General features: G+C 40.2%; 1 protein-coding gene across 1 annotated transcript in view; it reads right to left on the bottom strand.

Annotated features, from left to right (window-relative positions):
• Positions 1 to 25493, bottom strand: part of POU6F2 (POU class 6 homeobox 2) — a 504980-nt gene that overhangs the window by 95881 nt on the left and 383606 nt on the right. The gene's annotated exons all lie outside the window — the stretch shown is intronic.

Below are 25493 nucleotides of genomic sequence, written 5' to 3'. Positions count from 1 at the left end.
TCCATGCTTGATTAGTCTTTAATTATACAAATACCTACATATTAAAAAAAGTTTTCTTTTTTCCATACTTTGAGCATGTAATTATTTTCTCTTGCATGCAATAACCTTTAATTTTAGGATTAAGCAACTGATTCTTTTTAGTATGGATGGGCCTTTTCAAGTGTTAAAGCAAATTTAGTTATTGTGTTATGAGAAAAATTAACTTTGGGAAACCTCTCATCAGCGCATTTGACAGCACTCTGATCAGCTGTTACAGAAACTACTGGGAATATGGAAAAACAAAACAAGATTTCATTCCTGTAGTTTTTTTCCTACTTCTCTCTGTCTCTGGTCTAGGAAAGAGCTAATTTAAGCAACTGAAATCTACAATATGCCTATATTCCTATTTCCATAAATTAGGGCTGAGAGCACATGTTATACATAAAAATATTTTAATATAGAAGCTTTTTAAAGTTTTAGTAGGGAAAACCACAAACTGTAAACTTTTATAATCCAGGATTTCTTTTTTTTATAATAAATTCACAAATTTTTTAAAAATATGGGAAAATCTTGTTGGGTTAGATGCTGTTTCTCTCTACTTGCCATGCCTAGTACTTGGGGCCAATGAGAAGGTCAAACATCAATGAGACTTTCTAAAACCAAACAGTATAGATGGGAAAAATCCTTTACATACTGAATGACACATTGCTGGGCCCTTATTCCATATTAGGTTCCCTCTCTCTCCTTTCATACCAAACCCAGGAAAAAAATTATCTCTTTCCTCATGGGAGTCATCTCCAGGAGCAAACCAGTCTGAGAAGTTCACAACATTCAAATGGCCATATTGTTATTGCATTTTTACTACTGGCATATAACTGCTTTATAATGTATTAGTTTCCTCTGTACAACAAAGTGAATCAGTTATATGCATACATTTATCCCCTCCCTCCTACTCCCTCCCCCCATCCCACCTCTCTAGGTCAGCACAGAAGACTGAGTTGAGCTACCTGTGCTATGCAGCAGCTTCCCACTGGCTGTCTCAAATAGCCACATTAAATATGGTCCATTCTCTAGGCTTCATATTAGGTATGAAGGACACAGGCAAATAAGATGCACAGATGCATTAAACCAAGCCTCATGCAGTTAGACTTTCGCCCGTGTTTAAAGCACTGCCAAGAAGATAATTTAACTTTCCTCTGTCATCTATTCCAAAGCTTAAGTCAGCTGGTGATGAAAGCATATTCTTCTCATGCCCAGTTTTTATACAGAAGTACATTTCCTTTTTGTCTTTTTCTCAGTGTTGGCCACAAAAATCTCAGAGTTGGACAGGACCATCAAGTTCACCTACCTAAATGCAATGATATTCTGATTCCCTATTCTCTATATTTAATATATAATTTTTTCTCTTTGGAAAATTTTTATAATGATGTGTTTGAAAAGGATTTTTTCCCCATGTATTAGGTTATGCATTAGGGCTTCCCTGGTAGCTCAACTCTTAAAGAATCTACCTGCAATGCAGAAAACCTGGGTTTGATCCCTGGGTTGGGAAGATCCTCTGGGGGAGGGCATGGCAACCCACTCAAGTATTCTTGCCTGGAGAATTCCATGGACAGAGGAGCCTGTTGGGCTACAGTCCATGGGGTCTCAAAGAGTCAGACAAGACTGAGAGATTAAAACAGGTTATGCCTTCAATGGGACTTTACATGAGGTGACATCCTCCAAATCTGAAAATTTTTCTTGAATTTTTTTGATATTTCATCTCTATTTTTATTTGTTCAGTTGGTTAGAATTTGGATTTCCTATTCTCCCCCTGATATTCCCTCACTGTGTTTACTGATTTGTTCTTTCTTTCTTTTCCCCAATTCTCTGTCCTTTTGTTCTACATTCAGAGCAATTTTCTTGATTTTTGAAACTGTCTATTGAAATTCAAACTTACGCTTTAATTGTTTCAACTGTTATCTACATGATTGTTTTCTAGATGTTACTTGGATGTAGCATCTATTATGTGTTTTGTATTATAGACACATTGTCTTCTCTATGAATATTCTCTAGGATACTAATTTTGAAGTTTTTACAAAGTTTTCCTCCTTTCTGTGTTGTCTCTATTTCCTATGAACTTCTTTTCTCCCACTCTGTTTTGGTTTGGTTTCTGAGTTCAGGCAAAGGCATTTCTGAAATACTGAGTCATTTTGTGGTGTCCTTTCATAAAGAAGAATACGGCAGATACCTAGCTGTATTTTTGGAGATATTTATAACTGAGTCTTTGCTCTCTGATTAGCCATGTAGTTTCTCCCAAGTAGAATCCATGGATTACCTGGGTGGGGTATGAAGTAGGGAGGTGGTGAGATGCCTGCACATTTGAACACCTGTGTATAAATCTGAGTGGCCCAGTAAGGCCAGGTCCCATCATTCAGGATGCAGACTTTCCCTCAGTGACCCGCTCATCAGTAAGGGCTTCACTGCTACATACAATCATGTCTGTGTCTCCATATCTGGACTGGCTCTCAGTCAGTTTCTCATGTATTAAGCTGCTCAAGAGATAGTTGACTGTCTGCCTGAATTGGGGAAGGAGCTAAGGATCTCAAGGTCCATCATATAGTCATTAACCAATCCTCCTGTTTTTCCCAACATTCTCTTCCACCCTCATCTTTCATAGCCACTGCTGTCTCCAACCCCCAAGACTGTTGAGGGCTCCAGAGCTTTCTTGCTTCTCATCATATGTCTCTTTCAGGTCCTTGGTATTTAGATTTTTCTGCTTAATTAACTCCTTCAGCTGCTTTTCCAAAAGTTTATTGACACTACTTGTCCACTGTTGTCTTTTCTCCATTTCTCTTTGCCCTTTAGATTTATAAAATTGCAAACTGTTTTCCTTTGGTGTCATTTTAGTGGGAGAGTATGGAGATAAATGTATTCAGTGTATTCAATCTGCCCCAATTGAAGAGGAGGTCCTCCCTTTTTTTTTTTTCCTTTGTGAGAATTGGAAAGACTTTTTCTATTTTTGGTTCTCTAGTACTTTTCCCAGTCTTTACAGTTCCTTAGATATTCACAACCATCTTCAGTTGTTTAATCTTTCAGCTGAAAAATCTGTTAAGATACTGTGTCTTAACCCATCAGCCATTTTTAGTATACTGCCCCTGAGCCTTAACTAACCTATCTTGATCTAATAAATTCTTCACAATTCTATAGAGCAGGTGCTCTCAAACTTCATTGATCATTGGAATCACTGTCTCCACCACAGAGACTCTGATTTTGTAGTTCTTAGGTCAGGTGAATGTAGTCTATATTACCAAATGATCAAAGCTTTTTTCTTTAATTTTTTCTCATGCAAAAAATTAAACAATATAAAAGAAGACACAATAGTATAACTCCCATGAACGCATCACCCGCTTTAATAATTATCAACTCATGGTCAATCTTCTTCCATTTATACCTCACCCAACAACTCTCAGCCATATATTATTTTCCTTTCCCTATCCTTTTAAAAAATGTTCCAGACATCCTATTATTTCACTTGTAAGTATTTCAGTATCTTCAAAAGACATTCTTAAAAATATAACTACATATCATCATCATACCTAAAAATATTAAAAGTAATTCCTTAACATCATCAGATTTCCAAGTCAGTAGTCATATTTCCATCTGTGTCATAAATGTCATTCTTTTTGCTTTTTTGTAGCTTGCTTGGATCCTAATCTAAACAAAGTTCATGTAATGAAATCAGTTGCTATGTCTTTTGACCTACAGGTCCAATCCTCCAGGTCCTCCTCTCTGTCTCTTTTTCTTACAATTTACTTGTTGAAGGAATCTCTCCATGGAGTTTTGATGTGTGGCCAATCTGGGAATCAGGACTGCTCTGATGCACCCCTAGGAGCCACCCAGAGGGAGAAAGACTGGAGCAATCAGTGCTCTGGAGTCCTCACCTTTGTTTATGAAACTCTGTACTCTTTCTCCTCCATGTTACCTGCAAACCTTTTAATAACGTTGCATTTTTGGCCATTGTTCACCTTGAGATTTTTTTTTTTAAACCCATTATTTCTACATTCATATGTATGTGATTTCTTTTCCTCACCTTATAGTATATGTGTCTATCCTTCTTGAATATCATCTTTCTGGAGCTTGGGGAACCTCCCTGTCCTAAAGTATAAACATGGCAATGGGCATTTCAGCCAGGATCCAAGAACAATCCCATTAGGTTTTTCCAAATCATTTGGAGGAAGAAGGTGTCTCCTATGGCTCTTCATCCATGGATTTTCTTGTCTCAGGTAAGATCACATTTTGAAAACTTTTTAGTTAAGTTGTTAGGTAGTAAGAAGACAATGTATTTATAAGAACTACTCATTCCATCTTCTCAGTAAATTAAGAAGACATCCAAATGTTTTAACTTTCATGGCATATAGAGGAGCGAAATCAGGTGGACGAAGTCTAGATAAAAGTTGGAAGTGGCATGACATGGGATGAGGTGCCCAGATAATTTAAATGTCCCAAACAGGACTGTTCTGAGAATGGAATGGGTGCTACTGGTAACTACACTGGGCAGACAGACACAGAGACCATTCTGGTTAAAATAGCATGTGCGGTTGCCCAGGCTGGAGCCAGACAGACTCAAATCCCAACTCCATCTGTGACAAGTTCCCAGCTTCTCTGAGTCCTGGTGTCTTTATTCCTGTAACTGATCACCAAGCAATGTCAGAATGCACATACAAAACACCTAGCATGCCTTGAATGCTCACTAGTGTTTTTATTTTTTAACGCAGATTGTCATTTTTCTACGAGAGATTCTGGATGTGTTTGTCCACTTTACTAGTGGGGCTTGGGGCAGCCAGAATGTGTCATGTGAGAGTCTCCAGTATCCACTGTTGGGGGCGTGAGGTGCACCCATGGTGGGAGAACCACTTTCCTTATCCTTGGGTTTTTCTATCTGCTTTGTGACACTCTTATGTTTTGAAAAATATAATTTAACTCACAGATCAATCAGACCTATAAAATACTAAGAAAGCCCACTCCTCTATTATATTCTAAATAACAAGACCCATCAGACATTGTTGAGACGGTGGGGCAAAAGAAACAAAAGATTAATTAGAAAATAGTGTTCCTTGCTTTGATTGTAAATTTCATCCCAAATGAAAGGAACTGATTTCAAGCAGTCTAAATGAAGACTGCATTTCCCAAAGCCCATTGATAAGACAGTGCAAAGAAGAATAGGGTGAAAAATATTTCAAAGAAATCATGGTCGTAATAAACTCTATTTATTTATGGCCTTTACTCTATGTGCCAGGCATTTTCCTAAATATAAAAATAAATAGGCAATATTTCTTTCATTAGGAATTGTTATCTTCATCGAGTCATTTTGCAAATAAATTTAAAATAGGTCACAGGCACTTCCAGATTTGTGAAATGAATAGCTGTTAAGTGAGAAATCATCACTCATCACAATTATTGACAGTGCCGGGATGTACAGAGGTGTGAGACTTAGTGTCTGTTCTTAAGGGGCTTATAATTCAAGCAGGATAACAACTTTGTCCATGAAAAAAAAGGAAAAAAACAAACCCAGAATGACTAAAATTGCATACGTTAAGTGTTCATCATGTGAGTTCAGAGAACAGAGCAATTATTGAGCACTGGGCAAGTGTGGGTGCTATGTGGAAGGAGTAGGAGGTAACAGGAGCCAGGAGGGATCCGTGGTGAGAAGAGTGGGAGGTCTTGGCAATGGGTCTGGCACTCACAGAGTCAGGAAGGTGGCTGCAGGGCCCGGGGAGTGGCGGGTGGAGGGCAGTTAGGGCAGTGGAGGGAGGAGGGAGATGGGTGAAGAGTAGGCAGGTTATGAAAGTCAAAAAAGAACCTTGCGAATGAGGGCGAATGCGAACAGAGTGTTCTTTCAGGAAGTTTTGCTTGCCTGTCATTTGCAAAGCAGACAGAATCAGGGAGAAAACAGAATTACAAAAGACCAGAACAGGGAGGAGGAGAGCCAGACCAGGTAGGAGAACTGAGGAAAATTCCAGACGCCTTGGATGTTCCAGCCCACGATTCCTCTGACCAGGCCCCAGGGACCTGGCTTCTGGCCTGCAACTCCTAGAAAGACTTTGTCCCATGGTGAATCCTAACAAACCTAAAACAGTCAGTTCATCAGTGTGGGGCCCTATGCTTTCTCACAGCCATTTTCTCCCCCCTTTCTTGTTCTCTTTTGAATCATCTCCTCATTTCTGGTGGGATAACTTAGCTTTTAATATATTATTTTGTTTCTCAATTAATTTGTTAAACTCTTCATTTTGTGTGAGTTTTCAGTTGCCTGGATAGTGGTATAATGTTGAATCTCGAATTTCCCTGCAGTTCAAATGTGTGGTGGCTGGAAGTGAGGGGTTTGCATTAATGTTTTGGTCTTTTAACCACTGGGGATGATGTTTAGCATTTAGGAGCTCATCAGCACATTCGGTTTGTTGAAAGTGAAAGTGTTAGTCGCTCAGTCACATCTGACTCTTTGTGACCCCATGGACTGTAGCCCACCAGGGTCCTCTGTCCATGGAATGCTCCGGGCAAGAATACTGAAGTGGGTAGTCATTCCCTTCTCTAAATCTGCTTCCTGAGTTGTTAAAGCGTGAAAGTGAAAGTGAAGTCGCTCAGTCGTGTCTGACTCTTTGCGACCCCATGGACTGTAGTCTACCAGGCTCCTCTGTCCATGGTATTCTCCAGGCAAGAATACTGGAGTGGGTTGCCATTTTCTTCTCCAGGGGATCTTCCTGACCCAGGAATCAAACCCGGGTCTGCCATATTGCAGGCAGACGCTCTACCCTCTGAGCCACCAGGGAAGCCCTGAGTTGTTATATGTCTAAGAATTCCCACTTCTGCCTGCTTAAGAGCTAGGTCTTTCAAAGAAGTGTTTTTCAAATTCTTCCGATCTTGCCTTACAGTAAGAAATACATCTTATAACTCAAACCAGTACATACATGCATACAGAAATATACATATACATGTGTGTGCTTAGTCGCTCAGTCGTGTCTGACTCTTGCAACCCCATAGACTGTAGCCTGCCAGGCTCCTCTGTCCATGGATTCTCCAGGCAAGAATACTGGAGTGGGTTGCCATCTCCTTCTCCTGGGGATCTTCCCATATATATACATCAGATCAGAGCAGATCAGATCAGTCGCTCAGTCGTGTCCGACTCTTTGCGACCCCATGAATCGTAGCACGCCAGGCCTCCCTGTCCATCACCAACTCCCGGAGTTCACTCAGACTCACGTCCATCGAGTCAGTGATGCCATCCAGCTATCTCATCCTCTGTCGTCCCCTTCTTCTCCTGCCCCCAATCCCTCCCAGCATCAGAGTCTTTTCCAGTGAGTCAACTCTTCGCATGAGGTGGCCAAAGTACTGGAGTTTCAGCTTTAGTATCATTCCTTCCAAAGAAATCCCGGGGCTGATCTCCTTCAGAACATACATGCATATAAATCTCTCTCTCTTCTCTCTATATCTACATATCTATGCCTGTATGTAACTCTATATATCTACATGTATATAATTTAAACTGAAGCTTTTGTTTTTTTTACAAAATTCTGGTTACAAATTACTAAACCGATAAGATAATCACTCAAAATGTGGTTATTTTAGCCTTCCCCAATCTGGGCATGTGGTCCCACCTGATTCTTCATCAGGCACCATAAAAAGGTCCAAAAAGTGTAGCCTGTTGAGTGCCAAGACCACCTGGTGTTCTATGACTGCCTCTCTCTGTCATTTACCAGATTCATTCTCAATGGGATGGAGAAAGGATGGGGGCCTTTTCAGACTGGAAGTAAAAGGGTATAAGCATCTGGTCCAGGGATGAATGAGTCGGATTTGGACAACCCATCACAGGGTCAGAGAGAAAGGTCTTATAACTACTGATTGGGGAGGAGGCCTCCTTCTCCTGTTCCTACTTGGTCCTACATTGCACTTAAAATCTAACCATGGAATGTCTATACTAGGGTGCACTTTAAGGCCCCTTTCTCTGTATTGCTAATGGAGAGACAGGTTTTGTAAACACTGAATGAATCACAGCTCAGTGTCAGGGCTAGACACTGAAAAGAATCAGGACCCTGATTTGTTTTCTTTAATAAAGAAGTATATTCCACCTCCACCCCAAACACACAGCATGGGGTAAAATGGTGTTTATTTTAAAATTAGAATACCAGGGCCATGCCCTCAAGGGAACAATCAGCTTGTACTGGCTAGGTTTCTTCCTCCTCTGTTGTGACACTTTAGATTATTTCAATCCACACCAGAGTTGTAGAGACAGGTTGGCAAGGAGATTTTTCTAAAGGTTTTTCTTCTGCTGGCTTGGAGCCAGAGGTTTTGTCCTCTGACCTTTTGATTCTCATTCTGCATCTAATCAATGTCAGGTCACTGCAAGGAAAACTAAAAGGAGGTTAAGTAGAAAAACCAAAAGCCTGAATCCCGACAGGCACAAAGGCCCAAGCCTGAGGGCCCAGTTTTAGAAGCTCACCATTCTTGAAAGAGTATGATCACTGGGGTAAGAGAATATTTCTCGTTTACCTCCTCCCATCCCTGCATTTGTTTGGTGCCTGATTTGTTTCTAGTTGCTGCATGGAGGTCAGAGCAAGCCAGGAAAATGAATGGAATCAGCCTCCTGCTGGGCCGCCTGGAGCGGGCGGGTGTTACGGATCAGCATAAAACCAGCTCCCTTTCCTGGGCCGGGGCCGATGTAACTCACTGGACTGGCAAATTACATCAGACCTACAGCTGTAACCCGACATTATGATTAATTTGATCAGTAATTTCTCCTGTTTTTCATTTTAATCGGTGTGACTATTCTGCTGTGGCAGGTCTTTCAGATCTAATTAAGATAAATTTCCGAGTAAAAGACTTGGCAGACTTTCGGAGTCAAATCCAGGCATCAAGTGTGAAGACCTGCCGCCCCAGTCAATCACCTTTGGGGAGGGCTGTGCGGCACCCAGCCATCACCCATTCACACTTAAGCAAACTCATAATCTCCAGCACTGCTTAGTCATTCTCTCAAAACATCCTGGGCAGAAAAGTGAAGAAAAGAAAGCTCCAGACAATGTCATTTCTCCCCATGTGCTCACACTCCACTGATCTGCCCAGACTCCGTGGATAACCTTGTAAGTATGTAAGTGGACACTTGACAGAATCCCTGAATTGGTGTTTATGAAAAAGATTTTAAATATACAAGTGCATACGTATGTATCAAAGAAACACAGAGATGTTCACACACAAATATGGAACACACAGACATATAACTATGAAGATTTCAAGTCTATACACACACATAGAGCCTAACCTTTTAATGCAAGAGTCCAGCCAGCCTCTATGCATTGGATTTGCATTGGCAGGATTTAAGGGTGTACTTCTTCAATTTGTTTTCTTTTAGGTCAACCTGTGCATTCATATATGCTTCCTAAGGTTAGGGGCTGATACTTGCACAAGTCTGGTAGGTGGTCTCTGCCTTCTTTTTTTAAAATATTCATTATTTATTTATTGGACGGCACTGGGTCTTAGTTGTGGATCTAGTTCCCTGACCAGCGATTGAACTCAGGCCCCCTGCATTGGGAGTGCAGAGTCTTAGCCCCTGGACCAACAGGAAATCCCCAGTCTCTGTTCTTTGAAGATGATGTTAACAAGCAAGACCTGCCTGTCTGACCCGGTACAGACAGACATTGGACTGGTGTCAAGGATGTGCCTGGGTTACTGTGTCTACATGGTTGCTTACAGGAAGTACAAAACAACAGGCAAGAACTTCAAAAGAGCAGATGCTTTTGAAGACTTATTTTGCATTTTATGGAGCAGACAACGCCTCACCATGATTGCACAGCTTTCAGTGATCATAAAGCAAATTCTCTATTCTGATAGGAATGGCCTCTTGGAAAACAAATGTGGCTGGAGTGAAGATGCTGCGTTTGAACGTCATTTTGTACCCCTGATTAAGAGGGTTGAGAAGTTTTATAAGCTGCACAATAGGATTCTTCACCATTCTGACTCTGTCTGAATGATTCTGTTACCTGTTTCGCATGTGTGTGTTAGTCATTCAGTCATGTCTGACTCTTTGTGACCCCATGAACTGTAGCCTGACAAGCTCCTCTGTCCTTGGGATTCTCCAGGCAAGAATACTGGAGTGGGTTGCCATTTCCTTCTCCAGAGGATCTTCCTAACCCAGAGATTGAACTCAGGTCTCCTGCATTGCAGGCAGATTCTCTACCATCTGAATCACCAGGAGAGCAGCTTGGCTTTTGCTTTAAAAAAAAAAAAAGTGTATTGAGATGATGATGGAAGAGGACACTCCTTCACCCGCTACCAAAGGAGACAGTCTCAAGTGCACTTTCATGCTGCATGCAAGATGGAGGAAGGAAAGTAGGTCGGCGTGATCTTTGTACCTGGTTCTGTAGCCAGGTGATCTTGGGCCTAACGAGTGGAATGAGACTCTGCCTTCTCACAAAGATCCTGCTGGCTCCCTCAGCTCTAAGGTAGTCAGTGGTCACACACCACTTTCATCTCTTGAGTTTCAATTTGGTGGAAACAGTTTCAACAAAACTAGCGCATTTATTAAATAAAGAGAAGATGTGGTTGAGACCTCAACCCCAACCTCAGAGTTACTGGTTCTCGAGCCATGATGAGATCAAGACTGAGATCAGGAAGAAAGACCAAGACAAGAAAGTAAGAGTCTTTCTGCCAGCAGAGCCTCTACCTCCATCTTCATCTGAAAGGAGACAAATCATTACATGATTTAAGTAAGATCTCTTCTAAAAGATGGACATGCCACAGTGGAAAAAGACACAATGAGGCAGATTCGCCCACTGGACAATGTTTTAGGTCAGGTAGACTTCGGTTTAAACCTTGCCTCTCTTAAGTCTTTCCTCTTAACTTCCTCATCTGTGAAATGAAGCTAGTGGGGCGCTGAAGGTTTATGGTGTAGAGTTGGCTACACCAGAGCATCAGCCTCACTTGAGAGCTAGTTGGAAATGCAGACTCTGGTGTGCACTTTATACCTGAGAGCTGAGTCAGAGTCTACATTTGTCAAGGTCCTAGGGGGATTCATATGTAAACAAAAGCTTGGAAAGCCTTAGTACAGATTAGATGAGTCAATGTTTTATCAGCATTTGGAATATCTAACTAGTTTTCAATCAGTAGCAGTTGCTCTTTTTGGGGAGAAAAGGATTATGCATTTTGTCTGTTATATTTTGAGTATCAGATGTGAATCACCAGGTTTGAGATTCTTCTGCAAATATTGGCTAATAACTCAGCTTCAGAATTAGGGAGACTATTTAGTGGATCAAAAAGTACAGATACGGTTCTTTTCATTCTGTGATGGTTGTGAATCTGGGGATGGCACAGGGTAGAAGTAACATGGGCTCATTCTTTTGAGAAATGTAGAGCTAGTTTTATTGTATCATAGAAGTAAAGTTAGCGCCAACTCATGCAACCAACACAGCCAGTAAAAAGTATTTTGTATAAACAAGAGGTAGGAATTTGCTCTTTTAGAAATGAACAATTGGGTGCCTATTTATAAGACAATAGGTAGTTGTCTGGAACTCTGGCCCCACATTGGAGTCTCCTGGGGAACTTAAAAAATGCTCATATCCATATTTTACACCACTCAGTTTCCATCAGAATCTCTGAGGGGGACCCAGGCATTGGTATTCTTAAAAAACTCCTCAGGTAATCCCAAAGTGTGTCCAATGCAAAGAATCACTGGCATTGACTTTGGAAATTTTTTTTTGGAAAAGAAAGTAAAGATTGAACAAAATATAGTGGGTGGTGTGGGCATGCCTCCAGCTGTTTGGAGATGGTGTGACTTCAGGGAGTCAAAAAGAGGGAGAAAGTTAAGCAAGGCAGTGAGATGATGGGCCCTTGGAGTGTAGAAAATATTCAGGGGTCTTTCTTTCTGGTATGAAGATCTCCACTTTGTCACTTAAGGATACTAACTGCCAATGAAAACCTGGTATGCAGGTTGTGCCTTGAAGATGCTTAAAATGAATCCACTGTGATTGTTACAGGGAGTTTGGAAAATACCCCATCTTTGCTTTGTGCCTTTAGTAACTCCTTGCTGTGTCCAGGTTGCTTCCAAGAACCATTTGGTTTTCATCCTCAATTGTTCAAACTTCTTTCATGGGGTGCAGAATACTGAAGGTAATAACTACTCTAAGAATGTTACTTCTTAGAACCATAGACAAGAGCACAAGGTTATTTTCCCTCTGATTTAAAATATTAGATGTTTACAAGCCAGCCAGACACAGGAGTGCTTTCCTTGGGGGAAGTGAGAGGGTTTCTCTGAAATCTTATCCTCTCTGAAGCCTTTCACATCACTCTGCTTTCTTTAAACGCCACATTGGTAACCTCCCAGTGCCAAGGACAAAGAGTTCAACTCTGGAAAGAGCAGCTAGCCTCTGGGAGGGTATGGAGTCCAGCTGAGAAAAAGAAGGAGATCCCTAACTTTACTTCTTTTCAATGTCAGCTAAATATCTTCTGGTGTAGAAATCTAAGTGGTGGCGCCAGGTGGATCCCTGACAAATGACAGTTCAGACAAAGTGTATCAGGCTGGAAAGGCGGCATTGACTGGAGCCCAACTGGGCCTTCAGACATTAGTTTCCAGAAGAGAGCCGTCAGCATACAAATCCACCACGGTGTTCACCTGTGGCCTCGCAGGCCTCCCCACTGACAAGTGGCTGAAGAGACAGAATTGCCCTTTCCCGTGGACGGCCACTCTGAGGGGCATCTGAGGCTTTGACATGTGGGTTTCTCTTATGCATGAAAGAAGAGGCTCTGGAACTGGTCTTCTCAACATGGTGCGTTTGAAGCCAGAATGCCCAATTTACTTCTCAACAGTGGGGGATAAAAGAGAAGGAAAACACCAGTGCCTTGGAGGGTTTTTTTTTGTTTGTTTTTGTTTTTCTCTTTTAAATAGGAAACAGAAAAAGAGCCAGGACAAGAGTCTTATAACTGTAAGAATGCCCCCAGAGACACAGGGCCTAGTATTCTAGAGGACTTAACTGCTGTAGATTTTAGACTGACTTGACCTGTTGTTTGGAATCTAACCCCTCTTAAAACACAGGGATGGAGACTGAGATTGAGGGTACTAGGGACTCTCTTGATCCCTGGAAATTCCTCAGTCACAAGACAGGATGGTAGAGGTGAGGGGAGGGGAGGGTGTCCCTTCTGGCTGTCCTGTTGGTTCCACGGACTTGCCAGGGGCTCTGGGGTCCAGTGGTCACTGTGTGGCCCTGCTGTGGGGAGGAACGACTCCAGGTGTAGTGTGTGTGAAGAGAAGAAATGATGGCAGTGAAGAAGAGGAGATGGAGGAAGGACCACCTGAAGGAGAAAGAATCCCTAAGACCTCAGCCCCAAGAGGGGGCACTCCAGTCAGACCTTTGTTTTTTCACTTAGTGATTTTGCTTGCTGTCAACTGTGAAGACCACCCTTGGTTTTGGCTTTCTCTGCTCTTGCTTTGGTTTTGAGTTTTTCTTTCTTTCCTTTCCCCATCTTTCTATACTTTCCTTTTCTCCATTGTCCACTGGATTAGATCTGTGGATTTTTCCATGAAGTTCTAGGTAAGCAGATGCAAGGTTATTTTAGTTGTGTAGATACTACAATAGAGAAGGAAGCCTTGAAGTACTGGTTCCTGAAAGATTTTCTATGGGATTTTAATAAGTGTTACATGAAAAAAAAGGTTCAATGATTATATATTTGGGTATTTCTTTCTAAATTATTTCTTAAATAATTTACACTAGACATCTTTACTACAGGATGTCTTTCAACTTTTAGTATTCTAATATTCATCAAGAAATATCGAGGAACAGCATACACTGTACAACAGTGATGTCTATCTGTCTGTCTATCTATGTATCTCCCTCCCTATCTATATGGCTTCCCAGGTGGCTCAGTGGTAAAGAATCCTCCTGCCAACACAGCATGTGCAAGTTTGATCCCTGGGTTGGGAAGATCCCCTGGAGTAGGAAATGGCAACCCATTCCAGTATTCTTGTCTGGAAAATCACATGGACAGAGGAGCATGACGGGCTACAGTCCATGGGGTTACAAAGAGTTGGACACAACTGAGTGACTAGGCACACACACAGACACACACACACACACACATCTATTTACCTACTTACCTACCTACCACAGAATCCATTTTCAATAAACTCCCTTTGGACTAGAGTTTTGTGGAAGACACTTTGAGAAATGCTGCCTTACAAAAATGCTGGCAGCCAAATTAGGAAATAAAAAATTTTGGCCAACACTCCAATGAACATTGCAGAGACAGTAAAATACAAATTGAAGTGCCTTGAAGTCTGACAGTGATGCTGAGGAAGTTGCTTCAACTTTCTAATACTCTTGGATCTGAATAAAGATGATTTTTTTTCTTTTCTGGGTTGTTGTGAGGAGAAAATGAGAAGCTGAAGTCTTTAGAGAGTATAAGATACATTTGAACAATGATAATGATTATTTCAATCAGAACTGTGAACCTGTGAGGCTAAATGCATGAAATAATGTATGTAGAAATGTACTTCAGGGCTTCCCTGGTGGCTCAGTGGTGAAGAATCTGCCTACCAATGCAGGAGACCTGGGTTCGATCCCTGATCTGGAAGATCCCACATGCCAAGGAGCAACTAAGCCTGAGAGTCACAACAATCTAGCCCGCGCTCTAGAGCCTGGGAGCCACAAGTACTGAAGTCAGTGAACCCCAGAGCCGGTGCTCTCCGACAAGAGAAGCCACGGCAGTGAGAAGCCCGAACACAGCAACTGGAGAGGAGCCCCTACTTGCCACAATTAGAGAAAAACCTGCACAGCAACAAAGACCCAGCACAGCCAAAAATAAATAGATAAATTTTTAAAAATGTACTTTGTAAATTTCAAGACACATGGCAAATATTAGCCAAATACTATCAAGAGTATCTCTTGAGTCCTGCATGTGTGTTGTGGGTTATGGTGTTGTACATATATACTTCAAATCACTTTATTTGTGCTATTTCATAAACAGAATGTAAAACTAAAATGAACTTAAAGGTCATCTAATGCAAACTTTTCATGTAGTAAGTGACACATTGAGTCCCACAGACTAGGTGGCTTACCCAAGGTCACAGAGCTAGTTAAGGGCAGAACCAGCATCACCAAGATGCTTCCTATTTACTCATGTGTTAAAAACCACAACATTGGGAATATAGAAGGAAAGAAGAATTTTTACTTTTTAATAATATGGATGGTGAAACCAAGGTTATGGGGGTTGAAGTGAGAATTCTTTAAGATGATACAAGCACAAGGCTCCAATTCTCTCTCTCCCTGCCCTCCGCACATCTCCCAGGTCTAGTCCTGGCCTGTGCTGTGTTCCACCCTCCCTCTGCAATGGTCCCCTTTTCAGAAATCCTCCTAGCCTCTTTCATGTATACAAAAACTACAAAATGCATTATCATTATTAGCTGCATTCTAGCTTATATGGGGTTTTACGTAGTGTGCCGTGCATCATTTTATGGTGTACACATGCATTATAATTCCCATGATTATTTTCTTTTTTTCAACTTCGAGTGGGTCTGTTTGTCTCATAGTCCTCCTTGGATTATAATATCTATTGTCAAGGAAGCAAAAAGGCAGGCAGGACACTGATATTTTTTGAAAGCCAGCTATCAGGAATTGAATTAGATACTCTCATAAAAGTAATCTCATTCAATCCTCACGTCAACCCTCCAACCAATGAGGAAACTGAGACTCAGAAGAATGGGCGGACCTCACATAACCACCCAGCAGAATCAGCATCTGAGCCCAGGTGTGTTCACTTCTAAACACAACTTCTTGTCCTATGGCATCAAGCTGTTCTTCGAACATTCCTTAAGGGCACAGTGCATCACATATGAGCTTAATAAACACAGATAATGGTAAAAGTGCTTTCTTTATGATCTGGAGGATTATTCACTTGCAAACCTGTACTTCAGGAGTCAACTAAAAACCTTGTAGACTTTTAAAAACTATAAGGAAATATCACCTCACACCAGTCAGAATGGCCATCAAAAAATCTACAAACAATAAATGGTACAGAGGGTCTGAAGAAAAAGGAACCCTCCTATACTGTTGGTAGGAAATTTGGTACAGTCATTATGGAGAACAGTTCAGCAGTTCCTTGAAAAACTAAAAATAGAGCTACCATATGACCTGCAATCCCACTCCTGGGTATATATCCAGAGAAAAACATGATCCAAAAGGATACATGCACCCCAGTGTTCACTGTAGTACTGCTGACAATAGCCAATACATGGAAGCAAACGAAGTGTCCATTAACAGAGGAATGGATAAAGAAGATGGGGTACATATATACAATGAAATATTGTGCCGTGCTTAGTCACTCAGTCACGTCTGACACTTTGGGACCCCAGGGACTGTAGCCCACCAGGCTCCTCTGTCCATGGGACTCTCCAGGAAAGAATACTGAAGTGGGCTGTCATGCCTTCCTCACAATGGAATATCACTCAGCCATTAAAAAGAATTAAACAATGCCATTTGCAGCAACATGGATGGATCTGGAGATTATCATCTTAAGTAAGTTAGAGAAAGACAAATATCATATATCCTTTGTATGTGGAATCTAAAAAAACTATACAAATGAATTTATTCACAAAACAGAAACAGACTCATGGACTTAGAGAAGGAACTAATGCTTACCAGGCCGGAAGGGTGGGGAAGAGGGACAGATTGGGGAGTTTGGGATTGACATGTATACACTACTATATTTAAAACAGATATTTTAAATACAGTTTATTTTTAAAATTAAATTTTACTTAATTACATTTTATTTAATTAAAATGAAAAATTAAAGCCAACAAGAACCTACTGTACAACACAGGGAACGCTGCTCAATATTCTAGAATAACCTGAGTAGGAAAAGGACTTGAAACGGAATAGATACATGTAAATGTAAAAAACAAACAAACAAACCACAAAAGACCTGTGGAAGTTTACCACAATATTTACCTTAAACAAATTGAGCCTAAACTATGAGAAATAACACCTGATTATGTCTTGCTAATTGAGAGCAAAATACCAGCCAGCACATTTTGGGCTGCTCCCATTGCCACTCAAACCTGGAACTATGCACATGCAGGCAAAATTGTTTTAGAAGCATTCTGAACTAGACTTTGGGGTCAGCCTATCAGTTACATCCAGCAGACAGTGATGGGACCTGGCGGGGTGTGTGGCTCCAGGGTTACCGCTGAACTCACTGTGGACAAGCCAGGAATCTACCCCACTGTAGTGATCAGAGCAGTTTCCTTGAGAAGACAGAAGCTGCCAAGTTCAAATACTGCAGGAATCTTTCCATGCTCCCCACTTTGAGTCTGGCCCTCTCTCCATCTATTGCTACTTGACATAAGCTTCCACAGTCAGAGCTGTGAACACACCACCTGCTTTGTTAAGCTCCTTTCTACATGATTTGACTAATTTACAGAGCAGTACCTAGGAACGGTACATCTAGACAATGACAAAGAAGCACCCCAGTATATAAGTATATTCTTGCTAAACTAATTTTTTCCCCTGCTACTCTCAAAGCAATATAAACTTTGTTGTTCCTCCTGGATCTCAAATGCTTGTAATAAATTCTTTGAAATGTCAGTAATGTTGAACTGAGGGGTTTTTTTAAAAGGAGGTTTTCTTTCTTTCATAAAAGGAAAAATTGTACCTTGCAGAGAATGTAGCTAAACATGTTTTGTTTATTGTATTCAGGCCTGAATATAATTGGGTAAAGGGACTTCCATTTCTTACCCGACCTCTTGCTGAATGAGGGAATCGTGAATGAAGCCCTCAATTTACTGTACGGTCATATAAACAGAAATAAATTCATACTCTTTCATATCTGTAGTGTTATCAACATTTGCTTAACAAATGCATACCCTACAAAGCATTTTCATTAGTATATCATATTTAATCTTCCTGGAAACTCACCGGGCTTGAATAGATTTTTCTTATCCATTATAATTAAATTTCTTTTGGCTTTTTAGCCCAGGAGGAACCCTTACTCACTCCCTGTGGACAATTCCGGTTTTTAAAAGATCCTCATGGCCTGGATTGCTCTGGAAGAATGCTGTCTACATAATGATACTTTTGTCATTTTTACCAAACCTACTTAATCTTATAAAACTGTAAATTAGTTCAGTGATAAATATGAGCCAAAGAAGTTTTTTGATTGCCATAACACTTTTTTTCAGGAGTCATTAATTGTATTTGTATTGCTAAATTATATTTCTATTGCTAAAGCAACAAAGAAATATATATTATATAATTCAAAGATTTTACTCTGAATTATATATTTTTTTTACTTTGTGGAACTAAAGTAAAAATATATATATATTTTAAACTGTAAGAAATTTTACATGCAGCTCTTAGTAATAATATGCATTTTCTTTTTTTTTTAAATAAAATATTATTAGCTCTAGTCACTATGATGTATATTACATCCCCATGACTTCTTTATTTTATAACTGAAAGTCTGTACCTTTTGGATTGTCATAACATTTCAATTCAATAAAAAATGATTGTTTATTAGACCTGTGCTATTTTACACAGGGAGGATGGGTTTCTACTCCACCTCTCCACCCCAATCCATTATCCAACATACACCTCTTTTTCCATTGTGCAAAAATTTGGTGCACTTTTCAAGTTCAACTAGAAAAAGACATCCAAGACCTAGCTGAAATTTCCAATAGACAGAATGCTATTGACTTTGGAGAGTATTTGCTAAGTAAATCATTTACATAGCTGGTAGCCAATGTGAGACAAGAAAGGTACTCATCTCAGGCACAAAGTTTAAGGGTGTGTCCCAAATACACTAATCAAGATGAGTAACATCTAATGTGATTTTAAACAAAAATCCAAAATGAATGCAAAAAATTCATGACCAACAAAATCAGTGTTAGTGTATTTTTCCTTTTGCCTCAGACTTCAAAATGGTTCATTATTGTTATTGATCTTATCTTTTAAAATGTGATTTTTAGGTCATCATGGATTTTGACATTCATTTTGATTTTTTATAAAATTGTATTAAAATATGATCTGTCTTGATGACTGTATTCTTGGGTGCACCTGAGATGAATTCTGCATCTGAGATGAATGCGTCATTTACCTTAGTCTAGGTGAAGGGAGTTTTATGCCTGATTCAGCCTTGTGTAAAGAGAGTTCTACTAGAACTTACAATGGCCACAAGGGAGTTATATAACTATACCTACAAAAGGTAGCAGAATATGTCACCTCAAAACATGCCCACTTCGGCATGAGGATTATTTTGAGCTGAAGGCAATTAAGTATCAACAGATACAAGAAAAGCTCTCTGCCATCCTCCTATTGTGCCTAAAAGCAGGACATAAACTTGTAAAGGTGTTCCCCCAACTCCTCTTCTACCAGGAAGGACAGAATTTAAGGACTGGAGACAAGTCTAGACCTGTATCAGTCCAGAGATGGCAACAGAAAAATGTGTATAACAAATCTTTCTTATCTACTCTTAGTTTCCCCATATATCATCTTCCCACGATTTGCCACTCTTAGAAGCTTATAGTCCTTTTCCTCAGTCTTGGTATTCCTGGTGTTCTTTTATTAAGATGCTGGTTAAGCCCACGTTCTAACCACCCCTTTGAGTCCCTCATCACTAAGTGCTCCTATGTATATGCAGGAAGCACATGTTATAAAAAAACGTTTTTCTCTTCTTAATCTGTCTTTTCTAGTCTAATTTACAGATCCCCAGTTTGAGAACCCAGAATGAGTAGAGGGAAGAAGAGTGTTTTCCCCTGCACCTGCATAGGTCACCCAAGGTGAGTTTTAGAGGTTTGTAACCTAGAATTCCAAATAGAAGGGAAGGAGTTTCAGGAAGTATTTAAGTTTACCGCCTCCACTGATAGATGAAAAAAACTTAGACCCACCAAGCTTTGACTAAAACTGTGTTAAATTAAGACAGGACATGGAAGCAACCTAGATGTCCATCAGCAGATGAATGGACAAGAAAGCTGTGGTACATATACACAAAGGAGTACTGCTGCTGCTGCTGCTAAGTCGCTTCAGTCGTGTCCGACTCTGTGCGACCCATAGACGGCAGCCCACCAGGCTCCCACGTCCCTGGGATTCTCCAGGCAAGAACACTGGAGTGGGTTGCCATTTCCTTCTCCAGTGCATGAAAGTGAAAAGTGAAAGTGAAGTCGCTCAGTCGTGTCCAACTCTTCACGACCCCATGGACTGCAGCCTACCAGGCTCCTCCATCCATGGGATTTTCCAGGCAACAGTACTGGAGTGGGGTGCCATTGCCTTCTCCAAATGGAGTATTACTCAACCATTAAAAAGAATACATTTGAATCAGTTCTAATGAGGTGGATGAAACTGGAGCCTATTATACAGAGTGAAGTAAGCCAGAAAGAAAAACACCAATACAGTATACTAACGCATATATATGGAATTTAGAAAGATGGTAATGACAACCCTGTATGCGAGACAGCAAAAGAGACACAGATGTATAGAACAGTCTTTTGGACTCTGTGGGAGAGGGAGAGGGGATGATTTGGGAGAATGGCATTAAAACATGTATAATATCATATAAGAAATGAATCGCCAGTCCAGGTTCAATGCAGGATACAGGAAGCTTGGGGCTGGTGCACTGGGATGACCCAGAGGGATGGTATGGGGAGGGAGGTGGGAGGGGGGTTCAGTATGGGGAACACGTGTATACCCATGGCGGATGCATGTTGATGTATGGCAAAACCAATACAGTATTGTAAAGTAAAAAAAAAAAAAAAAAGACTACTGGGGAGAGAGGGGGTCGGCCCCAAGCACTGGGTCTGTTTTATAGGAAGGAGACATGATTGGAGATTATTTGCTTTAAAAGGACAGAAATCATGTGGGTCTAACTCCTTCTCAACGGCTTGGGCTCTTGGTTTTAAAAAGTGATAATACATCATCCTCTCCATCACTCTGGAAAGTAGTACTGAAACTTTGCTAGGGGGAAAACATCCTATATGAGAAGAGCAAGAGGCTGGGCCTGCACTGTAGCAGAGGTGGAATTTGAATGCAGGTTTACCGCTGATGCCTGAGTGGTACCTTTACATGAAGAAATGCACGTGGTAGAGGACAATTTTATGCTATCTCTCGAGCGACTTCACCTCTGAGAGGTGACTGTGCTCCTCATTCCTCCTACAAGCTTAGATAGTTTTCTCTCCCCTAATTGCTTCCACTGATTTCTCTCTCTCTCTCTCTGTGTTTTCTCATTAAAATGTGCAATACAACAAGAGGAAAAGATGATCCTGCTTCCTGCCATGCAAGACGGTATGCAAAAGGCCAAGGTTAAAAGCACCATTTGGTTTCTTAAGCTTCTGTAATGTATAGGTGTGAAAAAGCAATCTGGGACCTAGAGTTTACGGCACTGACTCTCTGAGGATGAAAACTTGACTTTAACTTTGACTCTCAGGCTAAGATACAATCTGCTTCTGCTCTCATTATCCCATTTAGGCTTGTCCTCACTCTCTTTCTACTCTGCCACCCAGCTGAGTGGGAAGAAATTCACCTGACCTTGAAGAATACTCAGAGAATCTTCAGGAACATTGGGTTTTCAGTATCCAGTAAAATTCTAGAGGCTTACCAACATTTGGATTATAGACTCAAAGACCCAAAAAGGATCTGGCAAATGATATACACCACACAACTAACAAAGGAAACAAAGCCCAAAGAACTTGTCCTAAGTTGTGAATTAGTTGGAAGCAGGGTCAGAATTAGAATAAGCTTTCTCTTCCCATGGCACCATGACTAGGCTCCAACCATGCCCAGATCATCTCCAGACCACTCATGTAGGAACACACTAGACTTTTACACAATGTTTGTATTTTCTTTAGTGAAAGTTAAAAACTCCCAAGGAACAGTCTCAATACTGGATGCTTGGGGCTAGTGCACTGGGACGACCCAGAGGGATGGTATGGGGAGGGAGGAGGGAGAAGGGTTCAGGATGGGGAACACATGTATACCTGTGGCCAATTCATTTTGATATTTGGCAAAACTAATACAATTATGTAAAGTTTAAAAATAAAATAAAATTAAAAAATATCGAAAAAAAAATAAAAGTCATCTCAAAGGTCACAGAAAGGAGGTATTTTGTCATTCTTAGGCTTATGGGGTGTTTATTCAGATAAATATCATACACTGAAATTAAAACTGTATATTGTTCTTTCTACCCAGGAATGATTAGACCATATCTTTCCCCCACAAAGATTGCTTCCATCTATGTTCTGATCTGTTTCCACTCAACACATACTACATTTCTAGTTTTAGATTCTGGTGCAGCCTGTGGCAGGTGGGTTAGGACAAAAATAAAGAGCATGGATTGTTATCTATCTGGAGCCTAAGGGTTAACTTCAACTCACATTTGTTTGTCCCACCCACCGTTTCCAAAATTTCACTTGAATTTTATATTCAAGTCTGCTTTACTTGTTTATGTTGACTGCCTGGCCCCTAAATGTTTGCACTTAAAATCCTGTTCAGAACTTCTCCCTCCGGAGAATGAAGTTGTGGGTGAGCAGACCTTAAATCCCATGAAGAGTTTAAAGATAGGCTTCCAGGGGCCAGCTTCTGATATCCATCTTTGTGGATATCTTCTGATATTTTTGTGACCCCACGGACTATACAGTCCATGGAATTCTCCAGGCCAGAATACTGAAGTGGGTAGCCTTTCCCTTCTCCAGAGGATCTTCCCAACCCAGGGATCAAACCCAGGTCTCCCGCATTGCAGGGGGATTCTTTACCAACTGAGCCACAAGGGAAGCCCTTATAGTCAAGTCTGCTTTACTTATTTATACTGACTGCCTGGCCCCTAAATCTTTGCACTTACAATCCTGTTCAGAACTTCTCCCTCCAGAGAATGAAACTGGGTGAGCAGACCTTAAATTCCGTGAAGAATTTAAACACAGGCTTCCAGGGGCCAGCTTCTGATATCCATGCCGGACCACCAGCCCCCCTATAACTCTAAACCATCAAAATTAGTTCTCTGAGGTGACAATACTTTAGACTCTTATCTATCTTAAAATAACAACCTGGTTTTGGATATGCAATTCATTTCATGGAATTGAGTAAAAGAATGAAAAAAAATTTCAGTATTAGACAAAAACCTGACCAGAACTATTTGGAGAACTTTAGTCTAGAGTGTTACTACCTGTCAGCACTTTTATTATTATTTTTTTCATCTCAAGGAAAAACCTCACCAAATATACCTACATAAGCTACTTTCATTTATTATTTTTTTCTGAAGATATGACAGTATCTGTACAGTTTTAGAAATGATTATTATCCTTTCTAACAACCTAGGTTGCATATTTTAAACTAATATCTCTCTGACAGATTTTGAACAATGTAAAAAGGCAAAGCCCACATGAAAATAGATAATTGTAAAATAGAATTTAAGCTGTCATATATGAACTTAGTTGATCATTATTCTCTTAATAACCTTCAAACAAAAATATTTTATTCTAGTTCATAAAGATCATTACCTTTGAGGGTTAAATATCTTTCATATCCTCTTAAATAGCTTTCTTTTTCAAAAGTTCAAACATTACATGTTCAACAAACTCAAAAGCCCTTCAGCTAATGTAGAAAAAAATATACTATTTCAGAACCACAGAATTCTTCATTTCCTTTACACATGCCTATAGTGAAAGGAAAAAATCCTTTTATTCCTACAGTTGTGGACTTTTCAAAATTAGTTCTCTATCTACTCAATAATATCTTAAAATTTCACCAAACCACTCCTTCAGTGGTTATTCATTAGATCCACATAAGAAGATAGAGTATTATCAATGTACTTAGTAAGCTTACAAGTTAAAACTTCAACAGTGAAAAATTAGAATAGTCTCTCAGGGTTATAAAGAAATAAATGTGATTTTGAGCCTTCATTTGTTGCAAAAACACAAAATGAAATACCTCCCAGATTTCCATGGGAAACCTTTAGGAGAATGTCTGGAAATTCTCCTCACAGAATTAGTTTTCAGGAGGCTGAGTGGTCACCTCTTCTAAAGCCCTGTCAACAGCCATTCAAGTGGGTTGTCTACACTTGTTTTTTACTGGCTGATAGAGATCTATACAATGTTGACAGTGTTCTGAGAAGACTGATGTCCACAGAACTCAAAGCTTTCACTCAACTCTATAGAATACTGGATTAAGTTGAACAACAGCAGGCAGGGCTTAATAATCTCATCCTTCAGAGCGGGACACATGGTTTCTTTGGTAATTCATCTACTTTGATGGTTTAGATCAAGGAAGTGTTTAATCACTTGGTGCTGAGGTATATCTAATTTAACTGCTCTTTAAAAATACATTAAACCCATTCTTTGGAATAACCACTGTTTAAATGTTGAAAATACGCTCTAATCACGCATCTGGTAAATCTGATTAGATGTACTTATATATCTATGACATCTCATAGATGTCAAGTCTACAATCAAGACTTTTTTAGCCTGTGTTCATTTCAATCTAACTTATGTCAAAGGTATTATGTTGTTTCATACTTGTAATATTTTAAAAATACACCTTCAAACTCAACTGGGGAAAATGTTCAAATTGCCAGGTAGCCATGACACAAGTGCCAAGGAAGACACAATTACTTATCTCACCCAAATGTTTCCATTTCCAAGAAAACTCTGAGCCACCACTGAGAAACCAAGCTCATAGAAACAGGGCAACAAATTAAACCAGTTCTAAAATACTAAGTCTCTAATCTACTCGCCTTTCTGTCTGCGGGCCAACCTATTTTGATTCTGCGTGTTTAGCTACTTAGGACCTAAGGATAACATCACTTTTGTGGTCCTCCGGAAGGGCTGGGCTAAACTGACTGACTGTGAGTCAAGGACCCTCGAGGAGGGAGGTGAGTTGGTGTTTGAAGTAAGTATAGGCTTTCTACTCTGTGGGAATTTGTCACTACACTACAGATGTACTAAACCATCGGAAATCTCATTGGGGAAAAAAAAAAATCCTTATTTTTTTAAAGTCCCAAACTGAGTTTTTACTTTCTAGGTCTGATGTGTTGGCATTGGAGTCGTTATCTTTTGAAGCTAGTTTATTTAAAAGGCATCTAAGTTAAGAATGAGTTTCTGAACCACTAAAGTTATATATTCCTGAATGCTCCTGTTCATTGCTTTTCAATGATAGTAGATAGAGATGAGCTTTCATGATTAGCCTGAAATTCTATTTTGGATGCCCTCAGCTTCCCTGCAATAAAGTAAATATAGAGAAGCTTTATTATTTTATAAAGATGCATACTTGTTGAGGGTTTTGGTGTGAATTTAGAGCACTTGTTAGTTCATGGAGTAATGGTTGGAATCTGGGACATAAGACTGGGGCTAAATTTCTTTACCCTCCTAACCCCAGAGAATCTTTGGGAAAATAGAAACAAAAGAGCACTGAAGTACTTAAGGTGAGACACTACTGTATTCATAATATAGAGAAATAACCACCATGCCTCATGGACAGGAGATGTAGTTCTCCACGGGGCTACAAAACTCTGCTAGTAATAATTTTAAT

Source organism: Bos mutus, chromosome 4, assembly GCF_027580195.1.
Source record: "Bos mutus isolate GX-2022 chromosome 4, NWIPB_WYAK_1.1, whole genome shotgun sequence".
Lineage (NCBI taxonomy): Eukaryota > Metazoa > Chordata > Mammalia > Artiodactyla > Bovidae > Bos > Bos mutus.
This window is presented reverse-complemented; position numbering and strand designations above follow the sequence as displayed.